Raw genomic sequence first — 14,063 nt, forward strand, 5'->3', positions numbered from 1 at the left:
CATATACATGTGTGATTATTAAATGGAGATATATTAATAAAACATTGAACGGATTAGTTAATATGAATATAAGCTATGAGATCTATTTTATGAACTTGGAAATGTTATCAAGGTATTGAATAAATAATACTTTACATGAACGGATTTGTTTGATGTAAGTTTATCAACGAGATTAAAAGATAATATCAAATGATTGAATTATCAGATACATTGAATTATGATTTCGAGTCTCTGTTATGAGGTCCACTTTGAATTAGAAAACTCTTACTTTTAACGGTATTCGGAATAAATGGTAAAGTGATTTACAAGTAAGAACAAAGTATCACTTATTGGGAGTTAGACAAAAGTTAGTGGAGAATTGAATTTCATAATACTCGATTTATCATATAGAAAGAATAATTGGGATAAGATTCGTTGACTAGATAAACCCATTTGATATGTTATATTAAGATATATTATTTAGAAAGTTAAGAAAATTAAACTAAACATTTACGCATAAAAGAATGAAAACAAATTAAGTTTTAAAGCATAAACGTTATAGGATTTTTGATAATGTAAATGATCTTAAAATATATAATTAGTTTTGAAAGGATAACTAGTATGTTATAAGATAAATATCTCAAAAATGTGTATAAGATTATAAAATTTTAATTTAAACTAGTCATAAAACGTTTTGATTTTAAACTAATATTAATAAATAGGCTTTGATAATTAACAAGTTTATGAATTATAAAAGGAAATGATCAAAACACTCAAAAGATTAAGTTACACTTTGAGTGAGTTAGTTTTTAATTAATTTAAGTCTAGTTATTAATAAAGGTACATGTCACAAAACGTTTAATTTAAAATAAAATATTTTGACGAACAACGAGACTTTGATTTATGGAAGTAAATGACCACAACACTCAATTTTATAAGTTATATTTTTATAAAGGTAATTTATTGATGAGTAAGTCTAATTTTTGTAAAAGGTACACGTCGCGTAACGTAAAAGGCTAGTTTTCTAAATGTACGAAAGTGCGCCCGAAAAACCGAAAGTGGTACATGAGTCGTGAGACCACGACCGTGTCATTTTTGTAAAAATTATGTTTTTACCATGAGCGTAAATATAATATAATATTTAATTAATTCTAAAGATTAAATATATTATATATTAATTAATATATATAAAATTACATATCATATGTCTTAAACGAGTGATATGTAGTAGGTGAAATGAAGTGTCGGTAGTCCTTAATGGATATGTGCTGTAAAGATCGCATAGTGAAAAGTTGGTGACTACATGCTATAAAAACTGAACACATCTCACTCTGGTTCATTGGCATCTTCTTTCTATTACCGAGTATTATGTATATTAATTAAATTATTATTATTATTATTATTATTATTATTATTATTATTATTATTATTATTATTATTATTATTATTATTATTATTATTATTATTATTAGTAGTAAATATACACATACATAAAATATTACGACGAGGTCATGAGCGGGTCATTTCAAGACAAGTTTTATGAGTAGGATAGGGCTAGGAAAATTATGAGTTATGGCTATGGAGGTGATGGGTATGGTTCATGGGTATGCTAGTGAGGTCAAATTTAGTGTTTGCCATCTCCGTTGCGTCTACGTACCTTTCATGCAATATTGAACCTCAATATTGATACGTGAGTACTCATAATTTAATTTTTACATACTAATAGTGTATCCCTGACTAGTGCTCGAGAATATAGGATTGTGCATGCTTGTATATTTGTTATTGCCCTTAGATAAGTTATGTTGAATCTTAAAGGTTGTTATACTAGGGATGAAATAAGGTATAAAATATGCATGTCTTTGAAAAGCTAGCGAAAAATTAAGAACTTTTCATTTAGATATCAAATGGATTCGATGAACGGTTAGAAAGTTATGAAATAAACGAATTGTATAATTAATTTCGTAATTAAAATTGCTGATGATAATTAGTGAACTAATTTTCTGGGTAATAAAAAGTGGTTATTTGGATTCTACTCGTCGAGTAGATGAATTTTCATATAAAGCACGTCTCGTTTCGTTGAACGGTTGTCAAGTTATGGATAAAAGAAGTTTTGTAAATTTTGATGAAACGTCGATACGGAAACTGAAATTCTCGCTGATCTGCGTTGTTTCAGATTAAAACAAAAATACCACTGAATTCTTTGTTGTAAGGTCTAACAAACGACTCTGGCCGTTTGTCAATTCGAGTCTCGACGATTTTTCTAAAAATCGTCAAAGTTGACTGTTTGGTCACATTTTAAAATTCTAAAAAGAGTTGAAACTTTTTATTAAAAATATCAGTTTTGTATCAGTTGTCATGGTCGGCCTGATGTGTGTTTACTTTTGCCAAAAATCATGTTATATCTTTGTGGTAACGAGAATTTAAAAGCTTTGACCGTTTGTCAATCCGAGTTTCGAGGAATTTTCTAAAAATCTCCAAAGTAGGCTACTCGGTCACTTTTGTAAATTTATTAAAGCTGAAAAATTAACTTTGAAACGCCGAAACCGCGTTGGCAACTACGAGTTGTCTAGGTTTAGTTTACTTCTGTAAAATTTATGCTTAATCCTTTTTGGTAATGTGTAACTTTTATCTTTGGCCGTTTATCAATCGGAGTTCCGATAATTTTTCTAAAAATCGCTGAAGTGGCCGTTTAGTCATGTTTGACCGAAAAATCTTTTTTTGTATAAGTTATTGTGTTTTTGCATGCGACCTCGTTTTTACTTTAACCTTTGACTTTTGACCTTGAACTTTGACTTTTCCGTTAACTTTTCAGTTAATATTTTTGTGTTGACTTTCTCTAAAAACTAAAATACTATTTTATGATTATGAAACCATTTGTGATACGTTGTTTCACACGTCACCTTTTACTAAAATTTTAACTAAACATGAGTAATATAACATGTTACTATACTGTTGAGTCAGACTCGAGCATTAGGATTGTGGTACACTATGACTTAACCTAATTTGTTAGACAAATATTTATCAACATAAATATATATATAATTAATATAGGTTCGTGAATCCGAGGCCAACCCTACACATATTCAATGATGATATATGTATTTTTACTACAAAATACAGTATGGTGAGTTTCATTTGCCTTTTTACCCTTTATATTTTTGGGCTGAGAATACATGCGCAACTTTTATAACTGTTTTACGAAATTGACACAAGTACGTGAAACTACATTCTATGGTTGGATTATCGAAGTCGAATATGCCCCTTTTTATTAAGTCTGGTAATCTAAGAATTAGGGAACAGACACCCTAATTGACGCGAATCCTAAAGATAGATCTATCGGGCCCAACAAGCCCCATCCAAAGTACCGGATGTTTTAGTACTTCGAAATTTATATCATGTCCGAAGGAGGATCCCGGAATGATGGGGATATTCTTATATATTCATATTGTTAATGTCGGTTACCAGGTGTTCAATCCATATGAATGATATTTTTGTCTCTATGCATGGGACGTATGTTTATGAGAAATGGAAATCTGAAATCTTGTGGTCTATTAAAATGATGGAAACGATTGTTTAAGTTAAACTAATGAACTCACCAACCTTTTGGTTGACACTTTAAAGCATGTTTATTCTCAGGTACGAAAGAAATCTTCCGCTGTGTATTTGCTCATTTTATAGATATTACTTGGAGTCATTCATGGCATATTTCAAAAGACGTTGCATTCGAGTCGTCGAGTTCATCAAGATTATTATCAAGTCAATTATAGTTGGATATATTATGAAATGGTATGCATGCCTGTCAACTTTCGATGTAATGAAAGTTTGTCTTTTCAAAAACGAATGCAATGTTTGTAAAATGTATCATATAGAGGTCAAGTACCTCGCGATGTAATCAACTGTTGTGAATCATTTATAATCGATATGGACTTCGTCCGGATGGATTAGGACGGGTCTTCACATGAAACACCCTTGACAATGAAGTAAATCAACATCATTAAGATGAAAACCAACACCTGAAACAATGAGAAACGTTGATGCAATAACAAGCATTAAAGTGTCAATTACGATTCTGATCTATCCAACCATCTTTTCGCCACTTCTTGAATATGTCGTACAAATACATGACCACATCATAGTTCCCAAAGAAGGAAGCCGCCTACAATAGTATTATCACGAGTTGTTTGTAAGGCTTTGTTCATTACTATCATGATTTAAATAGTTTCGACATTCTCGTCCGCAACTACTAAATATAGGGCGGTGTTCCAATTTGCATAAGTAGGTCCAAGTATTCCTTTTTCATCTTACTCACCAGACAAGTGTTACTATCAATTTAGGACCTTTGTAGTCGGTGTTGATGTCATAATTTTTAAATTATTGATGGACGACCTAACATGGATATGATTTCTTAACTAAAATTACTACCATTAAAGATTGAAGTACCATTAACTAGATCTTAAAAAGATTTATGTTGTAGTCATATATACTGTGACATGTTAATCATCGATTGTGACGTTCTAATAATATTACATTAAATCGTTTCAGTGACTAATAAATATGTAGTAGCTGAATACTTGAACAGTACAATTAACTTTTTTTTTTATAGTTTTTTTTTTATTTTTACCGATTATGTCTTATATTCCGTTGCTAACACTGAGTTAACAATCCTAAATTATTAAAATAAAAAATAATGTCAATCTATAGTTAATATTAAATCTCTAATCTTATAATGTCATAAAAAAACAATTATCCTTTATAAAAATAAATCAAAAAAATAAAAAGAAAAAATTAGAAGACATCCAGATGATGTCATAAACACTTTTTAAAATAAATTAATAAAAAAGAGTAATTATTTATCTTCTACTTTTTAGTAAATTATTTTTTTCCTTTTCACAATAACAACTAAATAATTATTCCGTATTATTTTTTTCCATCATATAATAATTGAGATTTTAATTTTTTCTTTTTTTTTAAAATAAAGAGACATTTGTTATTACTAATAATTATTATTAAAAATATAAATACTCAATTTTAGATCAAAATTTATTATTATTATATTATTATTATTCAACTATGGGTTTTTAATTTTTACGAGATTAATTACGTTACATATGTATACAAAATACACGTCTCAATAAAATGTTGTAATGTAGACTTTTATAACAAGGAAAATAGCAATTGTGGTTCCACGGGTCAATATGTTTACGTTCATTTATTCTGACAAAGTTAAGTATATCAATATGTTTGTAAAAACAATGACAAGTTTCTTAGTCGGAATATGTGGTTTTACGGGTCAAATGACTTAAACATTTACGTTCAATTAATACCTAAAACATATCATTAAACTATTTCATTAAAACAAACCCGTAATTTCACGAGGTCATTTCACTAGTAACTAATGATATGTCTAGAAAACAACTCAAAAATGAAACGATAACAAATACTCCGTACATGTTAACATTTTTACTTTAGAATTTAAAAATACTCGTAATAATTAAAAATTAAATTAAATTCTTATATATAGAACAATTAAAAATCCAAAATTTTCCTTCAACTAAGACTAAATAAAATCCAAAATTTGGATTTTTTTTTCTCAAAAGAAAGTTACCGTTACGCGGTTACGGTAAGTCAGTAACTCAGGCCATGTACAAACACCGACCTACACCTCACCTATATATATGTATAAATCTTCTGTAGCCGTTAACTTGAATTCACAATCCAAATCAATTTCCAGTTCAACACATTATTATTTATTATTTTATTATTATTATCTCAAACTCAGTTCTTCGCCGTAACCTTCATATCTCCTCATACTCCAATTCATGCGATTCATCGGTTCATCTTCAATTTCGGCCAGTTTCTTTCATTCAATCATATTATTTTTGATCGTAAAATATGATGCGTGTGTTTATTCCTGATTTACTGCATCAATTTTGATTATTTTAGGGTTTGTAGAATACTAGGGTTTATAGCTATCTTTTATTGTATGGATTATTGTGGTTTTAATTTTAGGCCTTTTTGAATTTAGGGTTTATATAATCAATTCGGAATTGAGATTCTTTGTGTTTTTTTTTTTTTTTAAAAAAAATATTATACGAATTTGATTTGTTCTTTGTTGTTGTTTTTTAATGATTCTGATTTCGTTAGGGTTATATGTTATTGATTCTTTTTGAAACAGTGCTTATAGCTGTTACTTTTTTGGGGCCATTAGGTTATGTTAACACCAGTGTCTATATATATATATATATATATATATATATATATATATATATATATATTTTTTTTTTTACTGTATGTGGTTTCTTGGTTCTTTTTGCAAATTGGTTGTTCTAGAATACGATGGACGTGAAATTTATATATATATATATATTTTTTTTACTGTATGTGGTTTCTTGGTTCTTTTTGCAAATTGGTTGTTCTAGAATACGATGGACGTGAAATTTAGATTGTGTTTGTGTGTTTATTTGTGATTTCTTTTATGGATACACAAATTTTGTGTTTGTGAATTTATTCTAATTTCTTGAGCATTTATATAAATTTGACCAATTTTGTGTTTTTTCTGATTTCTTGTTATCAGAATTGAGTGATTGTTACTTTGAAATTAGGGTTTAAATAGATTAGGGTTCTCGAAATTAGGGTTTATATAGATTAATTCGAAACTGAGATTCTTTGGTAATTTTTTATTTATTTACGAATTTGATTTGTTTATGTTACTTTTTTTAATCTTCGTTAGGGTTTTTATAGATTTTTTTTGATTACTTATGGTTATTTCTTGGTTTTTTGTTGTGAACTGCTTGTTATCAGAATCATAAGGACTTGATTTTTAGACTTTCTGTTGTGTGTTTATATCTTTCCATTTGTTACTTCTTTGTGGTTATAACTGTTTGATTTTGTGAATACCAAGGTTGTATATAGGTTTTGTGTTGCTAATGGTTTTTTGGATCTTGCTGTGACCTTGTGTTATCAGAATTAAATGGACACGAAATCTGAATTCCGTGTTTGTGTGTTTATGGATGATTTATTGAATGGATACACAAATTTTGTGATTGTGAATTTATTCCGATTTATTGAGTTCTTATATGATTTTCACTGACTTTGTGTGTTCTTTTCAGCTCTCATGCAACATACGTTCGTGTTTGTATTTAGTGAACATTGGCTATTTTATATACTTTGAGTTCACATAACAGGAAGCACGGACACCGTAATAATCGACAATGCTGTTAGAATAAGATCACATATTATTGGGACAAAGGGACATTATCAGGAGGCCGACGAATTGAAATGGTCAACATCGGTCAAATGAACAGTCAGCGATGTCCATTTGCATTCTGCTGCCTTGAATTCACATTGGTAATGTGTTACTTGTATTGATTATCTGAATTTAGTTTCATCTATGACTCTTTTTCTTTTATATAGTTGATTGAAAAACTAAATTTTGTCAAGTTGCTTAAAACAAGTGATTTTGTGAATTGCTTTCACTTTTGAAGCATTCTCTTTTGCTCATTTCAATTGAAATAGTATTTTTTGAATTAACTTAATACATCTTGACATAATCATTGTTTTCTTTTTAGAAGCACAAAATAGACCTGATTTTTTAATGTGTTAATTTTTGTCATGATAGTCTTCGATGGCTCTTTCTGCTTTAATTTTGTTATACAATTAAATGCATCACTTTAGAACAATTAATATCAACTGATGATGATAGCAACTCGAGTACGAGACCCATGTGGGAATGTGATGGAAGATACCTTGTCGTCGGCTTTTGCAAGTTCATCTGTCGGATTGATATACCACTAAACAAGTATGGGGTATATCTTTCTTTGTTATTGTTTCGTGAATTTCTCTTATTTTCAACACGTACTTTCTTTACAATTATATGTTAAAAAGTAAAGTTTATAAATAGTTTAAGACACTGCCACAATTTGAATTGCTGTCATAAATCATAATCTACAACTTTATGGTCATTTTTGCAGATCAGAAAAATGTTTGATGCTAGATTATTTGAATTGTTTGCATATCTTTATAAATTTCCACTCTCTAAACTCTATAGGCTTTAATTTTGCTGCCTTTTTTAGCAATATCGGGAGTACTGGGAGATGTGACTTTACAATTATCTAGGGACGCGCATATGATTCAGGTATGTGAGTTAACAGAACCTATAATAGTAAATGGGTCATAATAGTCTCCCGTAATTCATTGTTTACTTGCTTTATATAATATTTCTTGAGACTTAACAAATATATACTTGGACTTCTCTAATTATTTGTATATAAATATATTTTAAATCGGCTCAATCATAATTAACACGTTTGAACCTTTGTTTTACGAGGGTTTTCACAGTACCTAACTCCTGAATTCTTAGGTCAATAGCCATATAAACTTCAAGATTATTGAAGATCGGAGAAATTCTTGATGCTAAATCATTGGTCACATGAGGTATGTTTCATTTGACAGCTACAGTTTGTATACATATACATATCTTTATAATATTCCACTCTTAAAACTTGATCGAAATGCGATAATTCTACTGGTTTTTTTAGCAATATCAGGGTACAGGGAGATGTGACTTTGAAATTACCCAATTCTGCAAACTTTGGCATCTGAAATTGATGTGAATGTCCAATGTGTATATTGATTTTTTGTTGTTTATGGTTTCTTGGTTCTTGTTGCGAATTTGTCGTTCTAGAATATAATGGGCGTGAAATTTATACTGTGTTTGTGGCGTTTATTTGTGATTTCTTGTATGGTTACACAATTTTTTGTGTGAACATATTCTGATTTCTTGAGTTCCTATATGAATTTGACAGATTGTCTTTTTTCTGATTTCTTGTTATTAGAATTGATTGATTGTTACTTTGATAATAGTGTTTATATAGGTTTAATTGATTCTTTATGAATATGTGATTTATTGTATGGATTTATGTGTAATTACAGCTATCAGCTATTGCTTTCTCTTAGGGTTTTTGAAAGTTTGCTTATAGCTATCCGTTTGTTACTTTTTGTGGCTATAGCTGTTAGGTTTCGTGAGATTTTTTGTTGTTTATGGTTTCTTGGTTTTTGTTGTAAACTTATTGTTATCAGAATCAAAAGGACGTGAATTTAAGATTTTCTGTTGTGTGTTCATATCTATCCGTTTGCTTTCTTGTGGTTCTGATTTATTCCGATATATTAGCACCTTTCCGAGTTTGAGTTGTTTATGAATTTTTAGTTCTTATTCCGAGTTAGTTGTTATCTGTATTTGATGGTTTCCAAATTAAGAAACTTAAGTTATTATAGATACTCATTTAACTGTGAAATGAAGTTTTCAGTGAGTTGATTGTTTAGATTTTTGTCCAATATAATAAGAGAGACTGCTTGTTCAACAATTGACAACGTTGTGCGAATTGGATCGCGTATATTTGGTAAACTAGTTGCAAGTGGTGGTAAAAGTTTGTAATACCAACATATGTTCGTGTTTGAATTTAGTGAACACTGGCTATTTTATATACTTTGAGTTCGCACAACAGGAAGCACAGATAACTTAATAATCGACAATGTTGTTAGAATACGATCACATATTAGTGGGACAAAGAGACCAAGGGACATATGTTCGTGTTTGAATTTCGTGAACATTGGCTATTTTATTTTATAACTAAATTTTGTCATGTTTCTTAAAACAAGTGATTTTTGTGAGAATTCCTTTCACTTTTGAAGCATTCACTTTTACTTCTTCAATTGAAATAGTGTTTTTTAATTAACTTGATACATCTTGACATAATCATTGTTTTCTTTTTAACAACTTCAAAATAGACCTGATTTTTTAATGTGTTAGTTCTTGTCATGATAGCATTCGATGGTTGTCGGCCTTTGCAAGTTCAGCTGTCGGATTGATCTACCACTAAACAAGTATGGGGTATGTCTTTCTTTGTTATTTTTTCGTGAATTTCTCTTAACTTTCAACACCTAATTTCTTCACAATTATATGTTAAAAAGTAAAGTTTTTAGATAGTTTAAGACACTGCCATAATTTGAATTGCTGTCATAAATCACAATTTCTCTTCGAACCTTTGTTATACAAGGGCTGTCACAGTAGCTAACTCCTGAATTCTTAAGGCAAAAGCTAGTACAACTTTATGGTCATTTTTGCATATCAGAAATACGTTTGATGCTAAATTGTTGATCACATGTTCTTCAACCGGGAAGGTATGTTTCATTTGAAAGTTGCACTTTGTTTACTTATCTTTATAACTTTCCACTCTGTAAACTTTATAGGAATGCTTCAATTCTGCTGGCTTTTTATATAGCACTATGAGGAGTACTAGGAGATGCGGCTTTACAATTATCTAGGGACGTACATATGATCAGGTATGTGAGTTAACAGAAACTATAATAGTGAATGGATCATAATTGTCTCCTTTAAGTCAGAGTTTCCTTGCTTTATATAGTTTTTCTTGTGGCATATCATATATATATATATATATATATATATATATATATATATATATATATATATATATATATATAAACATCTCTAATAATTTGTGTATAAATATAAATTAAATCGACTCAATCATAATTAACACGTTTGAACATTCGTTTTTACGACGGTTGTCGCAGTACCTAACTCCTGAATTCTTAAGTGAATAGCCATATAAACTTTAAGATTTTTGAAGATTGGAAAAATGCTTGATGCTGAATCGTTGATCACATGAGGTATGTTTCATTTGACAGCTACAGTTTGTATTCATATACATTTACATATCTTTATAATTTTCCGCTCTTAAAACTTGATTGGATTGCTATAATTCTACTGGCTTTTTTTGGCAATATCAGGGTACAGGGAGATGCGACTTTGAAATTACCTGATTCTGCAAACTTTAGCATCTGAAATTGATGTGGCGTCATCCGAGTGTGATTCGTTCTGTTCAATTCATTTGACCTGTTTTTAGTGAGTTTAGTCGCTTAGATATTTGTCCAATTCAATAAGAGACTCAGGTTATTCAACATTTAACAACGTTGTCCGAAATGGATCGCGCATATATTTGGGATATCCAGTTTCCATCATGAGGGGGTCTGCGGATTCAAATGGTCAACATCAGGTTCGTGCTTAAATTTAGTCGACTCAACCAAACTCATCTACGTATCTGTTTTGACCCAATATCCACTTCTACCTTAAAATTGGTTTATTTTATCAGTTGAATACTCTACATGAATGTCCTCGATTTGAAGTTGAATCCCGAGTCTCGATTATAGCATCAACATCATGACAACAGAAAGCATATACAGCTTAATAATCAACAATGTTGTTTGTGTAGGATAACATATTTATCTGTGGGACAAAGAGACATCATCAGGAGGTCTGCGAATTGAAATGGTCAACACTAGGTAAACGAACGGTCAACGGTGGTGTGTCCATTTGCATTTTTGTCTCTTGAATTTACACGGTTTCATACTTGAATTCACAAGGTGTCATGTTTTCTTTGGATTAGACATGTGTACGCAAAGTGTTAGCCTACATAGTTCCCGTCACACCTCTTATCCATTTTGGAAATTTGAAATACTTATCGATTGTTAAGTTTACTAGAACTTCATGGTATACACATTTCTCAGGTATGTGAACTCGAGTCCTAATATAAACATATTCCAAATCAATCCATGTTTATTAACAACTTATCAAAATTTTCCAAGTTAAATCATATATTTTTTTAGCCTTTATCAGTACAAGACCCATGTGGGGGCATGTGATAGAAAATACTATGTCGTCGGCTTTTACAAGTTTAACCGTCGGATTGATCTACCACCAAACAAGTATGGGGTACGTCTTTCTTTGTTATTGTTTCGTGAATTTTTCTTATCTTCGAAGGCTATAGAAGTATATGATTTAACACTAATCACGGATAACAATAACACGGATAGTACCTGTTGATCTTCAAGACATACTTTCGTGAATTGCCGTCGGCTTTTGTTATTTTTATTGCTGTCGGTTGCCGTCAGCTTTAGCCTTGTCTAGTTAGCTCACGTGGATCCCGTCACAACTCGCTTCCATTTTGTAAATTTGAAGTACCTATCGATCGTTAAGTTAACTAGAACTTCATGGGTATACACATTTCTCAGGTATGTGAATTCGAATCCTATTATAAACATTTCCAGAATTGACCGATGAATAAATTAATAGGTATAAATTAAGGGTGATGATATGTACACAACCATTTTTTGTTATGTACACAACCAACATGCTTTACAGTACCTATCGATCGTTAAGTTAACTAGAACTTCATGGGTATACACATTTCTCAGGTATGTGAATTCGAATCCTATTATAAACATTTCCAGAATTGACCGATGAATAAATTAATAGGTATAAATTAAGGGTGATGATATGTACACAACCATTTTTTGTTATGTACACAACCAACATGCTTTACAGTGTTGTACTGTACAACACTGTAAAGCATGTTGGTTGTGTACATAACAAAAAAAAGTTGTGTACATATATCACTCCCCATAAATTAATGTTTGCATGGTAAATCATATATTTTCTAGCCTTGTCTAGTTAATTGCATGATAAATTAATTCATTCACATTTTTTACTTGGATTGGTGTAATATTTAACTCTTGAATTCTTATGTCAATAGCTAGTACTGCTTTAAGATTTTTGTAGATAAGAAAATGGTCGACACTAAACATTGCCATACATGCTTTGAACGAAAGGTATATTTCCTTTGAAAGCCGTTTGGTTGTACTTTTCAACAATATTCAACTCTTATAATTCAATAGTATGCTATAGTTTTAATGGCTTTCTAGCATTATCATGAGAATATGCCTTTAAATTTTTTCCGGTACATAATTCTTTACTTGATTATTCAAGTTTTGGTATTTGGATTGGTTTAGCGTCTCCTGAATATGGTTGGCTTGTAGACAATTTTAGAGAGAGGTAATCTAGTATTTGGCTAGTTTTCAGCTTTTTTACAATATAGTTTTAGCATCAACTGGTATCAAAATGGTAGGCTTGAGCAGCAGGTTGGATGTCAAGTTGAAGTGTTAAGTTTTTGTACAGTTTAGTTTTTAACTAATACTTTTAAATATCCGTAGATAATAATTGTGTATTTAACATAGATATATAACAATATTGAATTATATTATGGTCTTAGTTATAATACTGTTTTAATGTGTAGAATTAGGATTTATTATGCATTTGAAAGGAGCCTTACCCATATCAATTCATTTGACTATTTTATGAGCTAATTGCGTAGATTTTTGTTGTACGGATTTTGTATTGAATGTTGCTTTCTTTCGTTTAAAATTGTTATGGTTTGTGAAAATTAGGGTATATATAGATTATATATGACATTCTTTGTGAAATGTTTGACTTATTGAATGGGATTTGATTTGACTTAATTTGATTTGATTTGTTGATGTTGTGTTATTGTTGTCTTGATGCGTTGTGTTATGGTTTGTGAATATTATGGTTTATATGGATTTTATGTGTCTTTGGAATTTTTGATTTACTGTATGGATTTTGATTTGTTTACATGTCTTTGTCAATTTATTTAAGTTGTATGAAATTTGAATTGATTTTAGCTACTGTTTGCTGGTTTCTCGTGTTTTTGATTGTAGTGGTTTGTGAAAACTAGGATTTATTATGGTTATATGACATTAATTGTTAGTTGTGAATTGATTGATTTGTTTGTCGATTACCTTTTCTTCTTTTGTGTTGCTTCGGTTCTTAATTGTTAGGTTTGTGAATAGGTTTTAAATGGCTAGTATGGTTTTGTGAATTTTTTAATCTATAGTACGAGTTTTGGGTCTTCGTTTTTTGCTTTCTTATGGTTGTGATTGTTAGTGTTTTATAAGTTTGTGAAATTTTGATTTATTGTGATTTTTTAATCGAATCAATAGAAATCGTCGATTTATTGGCGACTTGACTGTCGCTTAGATCCTAAATTGAACTTCAGTCAGGTTTAAAACCCATGGAAATTTGATTCTACCATTTCATAGCGTCTCACACTTTTTTATTTTATTTTATTTTTTTAACCTACTTATTGGCCGGAGGTCTATTCGAAAGCAATGTCTCTATTTATAAAAAATTGGGAGGGATGATTTTCTCT

The 14,063-nt window shown here is 30.0% G+C and overlaps 1 long non-coding RNA gene across 1 annotated transcript; it reads left to right on the top strand.

The window, feature by feature from the left end:
• The first annotated feature begins 7,204 nt into the window (after positions 1-7,204).
• On the top strand, positions 7,205-12,081 carry LOC139893073 (uncharacterized). The gene is made up of 9 exons (XR_011774325.1): positions 7,205-7,326; positions 7,682-7,777; positions 8,052-8,113; positions 8,339-8,412; positions 9,803-9,868; positions 10,035-10,320; positions 10,573-10,668; positions 10,789-11,054; positions 11,271-12,081. It is a non-coding gene; the product is annotated as an uncharacterized lncRNA (long non-coding RNA).
• The last annotated feature ends 1,982 nt before the right edge of the window (positions 12,082-14,063 follow it).

This window comes from Rutidosis leptorrhynchoides, chromosome 2, assembly GCF_046630445.1.
Source record: "Rutidosis leptorrhynchoides isolate AG116_Rl617_1_P2 chromosome 2, CSIRO_AGI_Rlap_v1, whole genome shotgun sequence".
In the NCBI taxonomy this organism is placed as follows: domain Eukaryota; kingdom Viridiplantae; phylum Streptophyta; class Magnoliopsida; order Asterales; family Asteraceae; genus Rutidosis; species Rutidosis leptorrhynchoides.